The sequence below is a fragment of the Carassius gibelio genome, chromosome B24, assembly GCF_023724105.1.
Source record: "Carassius gibelio isolate Cgi1373 ecotype wild population from Czech Republic chromosome B24, carGib1.2-hapl.c, whole genome shotgun sequence".
Taxonomy (NCBI): domain Eukaryota; kingdom Metazoa; phylum Chordata; class Actinopteri; order Cypriniformes; family Cyprinidae; genus Carassius; species Carassius gibelio.
This window is the reverse complement of record NC_068419.1, coordinates 988,377-1,000,475: the sequence shown is the minus strand read 5'-3', so window position 1 is coordinate 1,000,475 and position 12,099 is coordinate 988,377. Positions and strand designations below refer to the sequence as shown.

Below are 12,099 nucleotides of genomic sequence, written 5' to 3'. Positions count from 1 at the left end.
TTGGCCTGTTTTTAGTGTTGTTATTGATAACTAAAACTACTTCAGCTACTGTATATTAACATACTTCAACCAAATACTTAAATACAAATAAAATAAATGTTAGCTAGACTAAAATATAAGAAAATATTTCAAATAGTTGGAAAAGTAACATTTCCCACCTGTGTTAAGTTTAAAAATTAAAACTGAAAAAAAACACATATATATATAACCTAAACAGGTATTTAAAAATAATTAATTAAATAAAATTGTATACAATAATATTACAAATAATAATAAAAAAATTAGTTTGTGTTTAAAAACTGTTTTTTGTTAAGTTAATGTTTAAAATATAAAAAAAAAGAATTGACAATAAATTTGCCTTTAAAAAACAAAAATTAATTTTCAGTTTTAAGTTGGTTTGAAAACATAATATATAAAAAATAATATATAAAAAATAAAACCTTAAAAAAATCTTTAATTTCTAACTAATTTCTTACTTAATTTCTAACTACTGTAAAAACTACAACTAAATTAAATAAATGAATAAATACCAAACAAATATTTAGAAAACCGAAAACTAATTTTTAAGTTTGTTTAACTTAAACTAAACTAAAGATGAAAAATACACACATTTAAAAAACAACAAAAACTTTAAAGCCAAAGTGAAAAAAGAAAACATAAACATAAAATAACAAAATATTAATAAACACTATAATAGAATCTCAATGGTATAATTATAATCATATAATAAATATTTATTAGCACACATGGAGACGCTTTGACATAAACAACTATTTATTTATAGATTAGAGTTATTTATAGATCAAATCCCCTGACGGACGCTGATCTGAATGGAATTAGTTTCTATCCTGAACTTCATTTCATATATATACGTAAACAAACACTCAAAGAGTTTGTCAAACCAGCAGAGAAATGTTCAAATATGTTCTTTACAGCTAAAGTTCAGATGAAGCCGGTAACTTTACTCATCATTTCTCACCGTATTAAATGGCCACAGATGTGGATTAAAGGCTTCTGAATGGTGTCGTGGTTCAGTATTCAGTAGGACATCTGTCGGAGGCTCTTGGCATCTCGCAGCCTGTCACCAAATAATCAGAAATCTGCAACGTTTCACCCTGAACAGAAATACACACAGATGGAAATCAGCGCTTCAGAGCCATGCATCCGCTTCAGCAGCAGGGTTATTATAGTTTACTAAAACTCAAACCATAAAATATATGCCACTTCAATTCTGTTATCTCAAATAAAATCTAATTTGATTTCAACTAGCTGCCAAGGCAAAATGTATTTTAATTTGGCTAAAAAAGATAATTTAATAAAAACTATATACATGTAGCTATATATATAAAAAATATATTTAAAAAAATTACTAAAACATTAATTAAAATTATAATGGAAAATAGAAAGTTAGAAACCTAATTCAAAATATTAATAGAAACTATATAGAAATATTTATGAAAAAGAAATCTATAAAAATATAAAAAACAATAAAATTACTAAACTAACTAAGATTAAAATAAAAGTGGGAAATATAAAAAACTTTATATTATAAATAGAAACTATATAGAAATATTTATTTAAAAAAAATTAAATGACAAAACACAACAAAATTACTAAAAAATTTAACTAAAATTTAAATGGAAAATACTAATAAAACTTTTAGAATATTATTAAAAACTATAACAAAAACTAATAAAAAATCATAAAACACAACAAAATTACCACATTTTTACTAAGATTTAAATGGAAAATACAGAATCAGAACATTAGTAAAAACAATATAGACTACAAAAACTAATCAAAATGAGTAAAACTTTAAAGCTTAAAAGTATATAAAAAAAAATCTTATTCAAAATACTGACACAAACTAAAGTAGTACAGTGTATATCAATATCAATGATACTAAAAGCTGTTTAACAGGTTTATTTCTAGCAGAAACCTCTCAAGACCCAAAACCGTGTTAATGACTGACTTTCACAGCTTTATCCTCACAGGGTTCATTTATTAAACAAATTACATAATGACATTTAAGAATTACAAACCTACTGAGATCAATTTCAGCTGAACGGACAGAAAATGTAAAGCTGCTAACAGGCGAGTCTGGAGTTTAATGAATGATTAATCTTCAGACGCAGATGAGAACATGCTGATGTGAGTTAAAGCGCTGAGAGGGATGCAGATAAACACAGAGAAACACACACTCTGACAAACACAAACACATGCACCTGTCAGCTCAATTACAATTATATTACTTATAATGTACTGTATATATATATATATATATATATATACTGTATGAGACAACTGCTGTTTTTGGCTGTGCAAACATTTATGCTTTATGCTCCTAAAGAACCCGATGAAAATCATTAGCCGAAATCCATCTCACATGCAAATTCTATGACCTTTGACCTCTGGTCTGCATTTAGCCCTGCACCTGACCTCACTGAGCTCAGCTGATATATAAATACACTCTGAATTCCTGACCTTCTTCTGACATTCTTTCAGAGTCTGTAACACAAGTTCATGTCTAATAACTAAACTGGATGTTTAACTCTTTGATAAACTGAAATGTTGAATAGCTCAAACAAAACATTAATGATTTAATCAACTCATACAGTTGCAGTTTTTGACAGCATTAAAACATAAAGTCAAAAATAATAAACTTTATAATTCAGCTGCACTGTGCTCACACTTCGGCTCTTATATGTTCTTCTCCACACATGTATTGAATGTGCGATGTTTATATTCAAAATTCAAAAAGTCAAAATTTATATTGAATTAAAAAAAAGTTATGTGTTATTTTACAAAGGGATTTCATCATTCCTCACTGACTTAAAATAAGTAAATAGGCTACAGTTACTAAATGAGAATTTAATTGTCAGTATCTCCTGATAATGTAATGTAGAATGCCACCTATTTCATCCAGCTCCTTCAGTGTGATTTGTAAGTCCTGGTGGGTAATAGATGCAAGTGTTCACCAGAGACAGTTTAATATCTCAGCTATAATTTCTTCATCGAGTTCTTCTGCAGCAGCGCGAGGGGAAACGAGAGTGTGAGAGTAAATTGAGATAGAATGGGAGATGAAGTGGCTGAGGATGATGAATCGATGGGGAGGAAGCACACTATTACACACTATAAAGATGCCATTTGTAATGTGTGTGGAATGAGAGAACAGCAGAGGAGCTACTAATGCAGTTACACACCAGCCACAGCGGTCCGGGAATAAATATAGAGGAACAGAACCACAGTACAACAACATCCCACAGAAACACTTACACATATAATTCAAACAGAAAGACAGACAATAACAAAGAGGCAGACAGACAGACAGACAGACAGACACACAGACAGACAGACAGACAGACAGACAGACACACAGACAGACAGACAGACAGACAGACAGACAGACACAGAGACAGACAGACAGACAGACAGACAGACACACAGACAGACAGACAGACAGACAGACAGACACAGAGACAGACAGACAGACAGACACACAGACAGACAGACAGACAGACAGACAGACAGACACAGAGACAGACAGACATTCAGACAGACAGACAGACAGACAGACAGACAGACACACAGACAGACAGACAGACAGACAGAGACAGACAGACAGACAGACACACAGACAGACAGACAGACAGACAGACAGACAGACAGACACACAGACAGACAGACAGACAGACATCCAGACAGACAGACAGACAGACAGACAGCAGACAGACAGACACAGAGACAGACAGACAGACAGACAGACAGACAGACAGACAGACATTCAGACAGACAGGCAGACAGACAGACAGACAGACAGACAGACAGACAGCAGACAGACAGACAGACAGTCAAACAGACAGACAGACAGACAGTCAAACAGACAGACAGACAGACAGTCAAACAGACAGACAGACAGACAGAGAGCAGACAGACAGACAGACAGACAGACAGTCAAACAGACAGACAGACAGACAGACAGTCAAACAGACAGACAGACAGACAGAGAGCAGACAGACAGACAGACAGACAGATGCTGTCAGCTGTGGTGCTCTCGTCTGTGTTACTGATCAATCAGATCCAGGTGGTCTGGGCAACAGAAGCAGGTCTTGATGAAGCCAAACACCGTGGCCAAAAGTCTGAAAAAATGCTTCAGCTGTGTCTGTGCCATCATTAGAGATTGAAGAATTCAACTGAAGCCAGAAAGAGCATGATGTGAGGCCGACCTGATGATACAAATGGGCCAAACCAGTTCAGTGTTCATCTAATAACATGGAGAGCAGCCAGCGCTGAACTCACTCAGATCCTGCTGTAATGACGCTTGCAAACAAAAAGCATGATGTTTTTATGGCAGTATGTTCTCCTCAAGCAGACAGTAATAGATGGGGCACAAATGTCAGCGTAGGGTGTTTATCGGTCATTAGAGGCTGTTTTCTTCAAAATGTAAACTACTGTGGATGCAAACACTTCCTGTGAATGTGCACTGTGTTTCTCTCCGAAAGCTGTTTAGTCTCTGTTAGTGGAGCGGCCATAACATCAGTGTTTTTCTCTCAAGGTTGCTAAGCACTCAAACACAAACTATAACAGAGAGAGAAGGAAAACTCAGACAGAGGAGTCCAGTTTATCAGCCGCCACTGCCCCCTGCTGAACAAACCCTTACACTGATCACAGACACACAGCTGAGCTCAAAAGTTTTCAGAATCTGCAAAATAGTAATTATTTTACCAACATAAAAGAGATCAAACAAAATGCATGTTATTTTTTATTTAGTACTGACCTGAATAAAATATTTCATATAAAAGATGTTTTCATATAGTCCACAAGAGAAAATAATCCAGCATCTTATTCAACAATGACTGTATGATTTAGAGATCCATCTTTTCACATCGAGGACAACTGAGTAATTCATAAGCAACTGCTACAGAAGGTTCAAACGCTCACTGATGCTCCAGAAGGAAAAACTTTAGCGTTTATACCTTCTGTAATAGTGTGAAACCATGTGAAAACATGGATCTCAAAATCATCTTTGTTACAATAGTCATTGTTGGAAAGGGTTTAAATACACAAAAGTGCTGGAAAACCAAAGAATTTCTGAGAGCTGAAGTATTTTTCTGAAGAACAGCAGACAGTTTGACTGTTCAGGACAAACAGGACTCATGAACAACTATCACTAAACAATAAAACACAACTGTGGATCATTCAGGAATTTACCATGAGGTCCAGCTTGAGCTTCAAGAGGTCATGTGAGGTCAGATCTCGCCAGTCCAGCCTGCACATACAGATGGTGTCCAGAAGATGGCAGCAAAACCCACTATATTTGCATGTCATGAAGGAAATAAGTGATTGCAAAGTAAAGCTTAACATTTAAGGACATAGACCAATAAAAATAGGGATGATATTTTTGTTATTACAGTTTTTTTCAGTCGCTAACAAGCATTTGTCCAAGCAGTTGTCACATTTTCAAAACTCTAAACACAATTAGCACAGCATCTATCTATTGTGGCCATACCATTCACACATTTCATGTCGTTTTCACACAATATGGAGTCATTGAACACATTTCCACAATGCTTATATATTCTGAACAGACAAGCTATACCTCCCAACAAAATTATGGATCGTTTTTGTAGTATTTACAAATGTTAACACACAACATCCCACAATAGCAAAAACAATGTTCCAAACCTTAGATACAGTATAAAAACCTCTGCTTCTGCAATGATATCAGTTCAAAAACAATATATCTTAGCTGATTTATGTTGTGTAAATTGGGCCAACCACAACTGATTCCAATCTGGCTTAGACTCAATGGCAGGGGTTATTTTTTTCTATTACATTGACACTTATACAATAAAAGGAGGACTTTGAAGAGTGATGTTTTTGGAAACAGAAACAGAAAAAGAGAAACACTGTAATGTATGGACGAGGAAGAATAAGAGCAAGGGGCCCAGGGAGAAGAGCAGGCCCAGTGAGAGGAGCAGTGAGAGGAGCAGGAGCAGTGAGAGGAGCAGGAGAAGTGAGAGGAGCAGTGAGAGGAGCAGGAGCAGTGAGAGGAGCAGGAGAAGTGAGAGGAGCAGGAGAAGTGAGAGGAGCAGTGAGAGGAGCAGGAGAAGTGAGAGGAGCAGGAGAAGTGAGAGGAGCAGTGAGAGGAGCAGGAGCAGTGAGAGGAGCAGGAGCAGTGAGAGGAGCAGTGAGAGGAGCAGGAGCAGTGAGAGGAGCAGTGAGAGGAGCAGTGAGAGGAGCAGGAGAAGTGAGAGGAGCAGGAGAAGTGAGAGGAGCAGGAGCAGTGAGAGGAGCAGGAGAAGTGAGAGGAGCAGGAGAAGTGAGAGGAGCAGGAGCAGTGAGAGGAGCAGGAGAAGTGAGAGGAGCAGGAGCAGTGAGAGGAGCAGGAGAAGTGAGAGGAGCAGTGAGAGGAGCAGGAGCAGTGAGAGGAGCAGGAGAAGTGAGAGGAGCAGGAGAAGTGAGAGGAGCAGTGAGAGGAGCAGGAGCAGTGAGAGGAGCAGGAGAAGTGAGAGGAGCAGGAGCAGTGAGAGGAGCAGGAGAAGTGAGAGGAGCAGTGAGAGGAGCAGGAGAAGTGAGAGGAGCAGGAGCAGTGAGAGGAGCAGGAGAAGTGAGAGGAGCAGTGAGAGGAGCAGGAGAAGTGAGAGGAGCAGGAGAAGTGAGAGGAGCAGTGAGAGGAGCAGGAGAAGTGAGAGGAGCAGGAGAAGTGAGAGGAGCAGTGAGAGGAGCAGGAGAAGTGAGAGGAGCAGTGAGAGGAGCAGGAGCAGTGAGAGGAGCAGTGAGAGGAGCAGGAGCAGTGAGAGGAGCAGGAGAAGTGAGAGGAGCAGTGAGAGGAGCAGGAGAAGTGAGAGGAGCAGTGAGAGGAGCAGGAGCAGTGAGAGAAGCAGTGAGAGGAGCAGGAGCAGAGAGAGATGCAGTGAGAGGAGCAGTGAGAGATGCAGTGAGAGGAGCAGTGAGAGGAGCAGTGAGAGGAGCAGTGAGAGAAGCAGTGAGAGGAGCAGGAGCAGAGAGAGATGCAGTGAGAGGAGCAGTGAGAGATGCAGTGAGAGGAGCAGTGAGAGGAGCAGTGAGAGATGCAGTGAGAGGAGCAGTGAGAGAAGCAGTGAGAGGAGCAGTGAGAGGAGCAGTGAGAGGAGCAGTGAGAGAAGCAGTGAGAGGAGCAGGAGCAGAGAGAGATGCAGTGAGAGGAGCAGTGAGAGGAGCAGTGAGAGGAGCAGTGAGAGGAGCAGTGAGAGATGCAGGAGCAGTGAGAGATTGTTTTTATTTTACCCCCCCTTTTTTTATCTGGGCTTTTTGGTGTTGTTGTTATGTGTTTTATGGATATTTTGTTCACTGTAAGCAATACTGTCAAACCTTTTCTGTTCTATCATACCGTGTTTCTACTGTACCTCCTGCATTAAACAGTAAAGGAAAAAAAATACGCTTTTTACTGGAATGCTTTTGAATGTGAGCATTACTGTACATTTGGACATACAGTTCCTAACCAAGAAATTTAGTGTAATACAGTGAATTGCATGTTTTGCATGCAAATACCTGTAAAACTGAGACTGAAAAGTCTATGCAGTTTTTGTAATGTCAACAATAGCCAGTATTTTGAAACCTGGTGTACTTTGATTGACTGCATGTACCTTTTGAGGTGAAAACATGTGTTATTCTTTGACAGAACAATTTAATTTTGAGTCAGATTTCCAGTGTTTTGGTAAAGTTGGTGTGTGCAGAGAAAGGTGTGTTCTATTTTGAAATGAAGATTTAGTATATATTTAACAAAATGTGTTTTTGAGAAGAAAATTATCCATTTGGCCAATTGTGTTTTGTAGGTGTTAGTCTGTGTTAAGAGTTTAGAAAAAGTATCTGAAGTATGGTTAAGCGCTTGTTAGCGATTGAAAAAAACTGTAAGTATTTAATCATCATGCTTGAGTAAAAGTATAGATTTCTTTATTGAAAATTCCTCAAGTAGATCATGAAACTGCATCCTAGATGTATATGACTTTCTTCTTTCAGACAAATCCAAGCTCTTCCAAGCTTTATAATGCCATTGGGGTGTTTCTTTTCAACAGTTCAAAGGAAGTCAAATCCTCCGATAGGACATCATCCATACAATAAAGTGCACGAGGGTGAATAGTCCTACTGTAGTGAATCAATGCGGGGGGGGTTTAACGAAAAATATCCATAGTTTTCACTAAATCCCGCTTATTTTCATATGTTGAAGGTAGAGCTGGGAGATTTTTCTCATTTAACTGATTAATTCGAATTTAATGTTTCGCCACAATTACATTTTTTATAAATTGAGGAATCTCAATTTTGAATAGAAATATTACCAAACATTAGAATTAGACACTATAGTGTCAATAGATAACAATAAAAAGAAAAGAATGATTCACTACAGTAGGACTTTATTCACCCAGCAGAGGCACTTTTTATTATGGATGGATGCACTTTATTGAACTTCTTTTAAACTGTTGAACAAAAACATCCATTCACTAACTACTGTATGCAAGTATTCAATAAAGTATAAATATGATAAAGTTTTTTGCTCAAGGCAGTTTCAGCGATGGTTCTGGTGCCAGAGAGATCTTCAGGCGGTCACGAGGCAGCATCTGATTTCTTACCTGAAATTTAAAAGGTTGCAGCAAAAGGAACCAGAATACCTAACCTCACGGGGGAACAATTTCCGACTGATAAACTGCACCGGCCTTTGACTTTCGCTGTCACCTTACAACAGGACGCCTCCTAGACCTTCTCCTGATGCATCTGTTTGCACTGTGAAAGAAAGGTCAGAATTGGGGCTTTGCAACACTGGCCCCTGACACAAACAGTGCTTGAGATCTTGAAAGGCTTCCTCAGACTCAGGGGACCACACAAACTTTGGGAGCTACCCGTCTGAGTGAGGTCTGTGAGTACGGCCGCTCGGGTGGAAAAATTGGGAATAAAACATCTGTGCCAGATCTACCAGACCTAAAAAGGACCTCATCTGCTTTTTGGTTGTTGGAGGTGGGCAAGAACGTACAGCCTCCACTTTGTCAACTTGAGGGTTAATTACCCCACCTCCCAGCACATACCCCAAATAGGACACCTCAGGCTTTGCTAGATGATATTTAGTGGCGTTAACCACAAGCCCTGCATCATAAATTCTTGAACATACAGCTGACAGGCGCTGCAGATGGGCTTCCCACGATGAGCTGTAAATCACCACATCATCAATGTAGGCTGCTGCAAAGTCCTCAGTACTTCTCAATACACAGTCCATAGTTCTCTGGAAATTGGCTGCGACCCCATGAAGGCCGAACGACATGACCGTAAAATGATAGATCCCATTTGGGACCCTAAAAGCTGCTTCACCTAGTATTTGAGACGGTCTGGGGATATAACAAAGGCATGCTTTACTGACTCTTTGCAATGAACATTCTGCCCTCTTGTGTCCTACTTGGCCACATCTATGACAGATAATCACTGGCTTCTCTTTGTGTTGACCTTATAACTTTTAGGGTAAGCTTTGGATTGGGAAGTCTGTGAACTATAGCCTTTAGTGATGCTATATGGTTGACCACTACCAAACCCTCTCCCAGACTTACCTGTCGCTCTGTGGATGCCTTGACTGTGACCCAGTTAGTAAGTTGACCGTGCCTAACCTGAGCAGCAATGAATGTGTCAGCCAGCTCCGCTGCTTGTCTCGAAGAGGTGGGTTTTTGTTATTTTAATGCCTTGATATTAACAGTGTTGAGGAAAGTGACTTTAAAAGTAATGCATAACAATATTGCATTTCACCTTAAAAAGTAGTTTTCCCTATATAGTTATTTTTTATGGAAAGTAATGCATTATTTTACTTTTGTGTTACTTTTTCTCATGTGGCCTGGGCTTGCTTGTTTGGTTTTTATATAAAAACTTCGAATTTTGGCAAATGTAAAAGACGTTTCAGACCAAAAGTGAAATGAATACGCCTCAGGCTGAAGGAAATGTACAATAAAGGCAAAGCTCAACATTTTTGGGGGCATACTGAAAATTTTTGTACAAGTAAATGCATGTTCATATTCAATCTAGAATTACAGTAAAAGGATCGTGTTTACACAGCACACACAACACTTCTGCACTTACAGTTTCTCTCATAACTCTGATATTTTAAATCACATGACCATAACGGCATTGCCTTCAGTAAAATGTACTACAAGTACAAGATAAGGGCGTGAATGACATCATGTGTGGACATGTACTCTGTGCCCTGTCCTTCCAGAGGTGTACATGCAGTGTGTGTTTTTCCCTTGAGCAAGATTCCTTCTCCATATCAGTATTCATGGCCATATGACCAAATTACATTAAGCTCCATATTATTCTGCCGTCTGCTTTCTGATTGTCACAAACACAGACAATTATACTTTCTTTTCTTTTAGCATTTTAACATTTAGCATTTTCCAATGTGTTTGTTGCTTATTTCCATAGATTCAGGAAAAACGGCCCCATCATCTGTAGTCATGGATCTTTTATCTATATTTGAGCCCGGTGTAGCACTCTCAGAGAAAAACAGCTGAAGTGAAATCTTCAAATTAGTATGTTATAAATATCTACATATATCCGTGAACAGAGTATTTCATAGTAAACATTGGTCTAAACAGTTTAGACTCTAGTGTTACTGTTACAATATGTAATATTTTATATTGTTTTGTTTTATAGTTTACAGAAAATGTAAAAAAGAAAAACATGCTGGCGTTGTGAGACATATAGATGCAATTAAATTAAACATGCTTCAAAATGTTTCACTGGATTTCATACATTTAGTTGAAAATTATAGTAAAAAAAAGTCTAACTAGTAAAATGTGTAAAAGTTGTGTCAGAATAACAACTAATGCAAGAAATAAAAATATATATATAATATTTGACAATTTGACATTGTCAAATGTGGTCCATCCAATGTGAAATTCAATGAAATATTTGATAATTTGGGTTTTGACAAGGCATTTACACGAGTAAAAAAGGTGTTTAAAACAGATGAAAATACACTTTTTTGTCAACAAATTAAAATTGGAAAATTAAATAACGAAAAGGAACTGATGTTTTTCCCACATTTTCCCTCAGTGGGATGTGGAGACGGATGTCTGTATGTTAATGCACTGTGTGTATATTGTTCGCCTCAGAAGATACTAAAAGTGCCTGAGGTTCTGTAATTCTTACAATACAGATGTTTTAAAGAAAAAAAGTAATTGTTTAAGATCTAATTTATTTTCCTTTGAATTTAGATTTTTCTATATCATTGACCCAGTGTATTTTGCTTTTGTAGCCACCCATTACAGAATTACAAAAATTATTTTAACGCATTGCTTCAATACCTTCCAAGGATATGATTTTACACACTCTTGAGAACTTGACATATGCAAATAGATCGCCACGTTACAATATTTATCAATGATTTACATGGGAATAAAACACCTGTTTATCAACTTTTTGAAGATTTCTGTGATTGCATTGACTTTATAAAGGGGGTGAGGATCAGGAAGCATTCATACAGAATCTAAAACAAGCAAGGTAAGGCATCATATCTCAGCTGGTACTTTTAACATGTGAACATTATGTTCTAATTTCAGTATTTGTGTATTAAATCTTCATCATGTATTATTTCTGACAGCCATGGCAGTCTTTAATCTCCTTTGGCTGGTGTTTCTGTCTATGATGATGATGATGGTGTCTCAGCTAGACTTTGCAAATGCTGAGGTTCGTATGCATAATGTAAATGCAGTAGACCTGTCTGGTGACTTTGGAAAACCTGATCCCTACCTCAAGATCAGATGCGGTAAACACTACGAGCAAACAATACCATATCATGCTACTAGTAATCCTTATTGGTCAGGCTTCACCTTAGGATGTTCATCTGCTGACACCTTAAGTGTGGAGTTGTTTGACAAAGATGTGTCTGTTGATGATCGCTTGTGCTCATATGTTAAAAATGTGGGAACAGGATTTAACAGATTTGTTTCTGTTTCATGTAAGCCCAAAGGAAAAATGAATTTCATGTATGATGTGAAATGAATCTGTTCCAAATCTGCACTTTTGCGTCTTTGAGACAAACCTCCTTTGTAAGAGGCTCAACAGCAACAAAGTAGAAAAGCATGC

At 37.7% G+C, this 12,099-nt stretch overlaps 1 protein-coding gene across 1 annotated transcript in view; it reads right to left on the bottom strand.

Moving 5' to 3' along the window:
* Positions 1-12,099, bottom strand: part of LOC128012969 (receptor-type tyrosine-protein phosphatase mu) — a 256,276-nt gene that overhangs the window by 210,022 nt on the left and 34,155 nt on the right. The gene's annotated exons all lie outside the window — the stretch shown is intronic.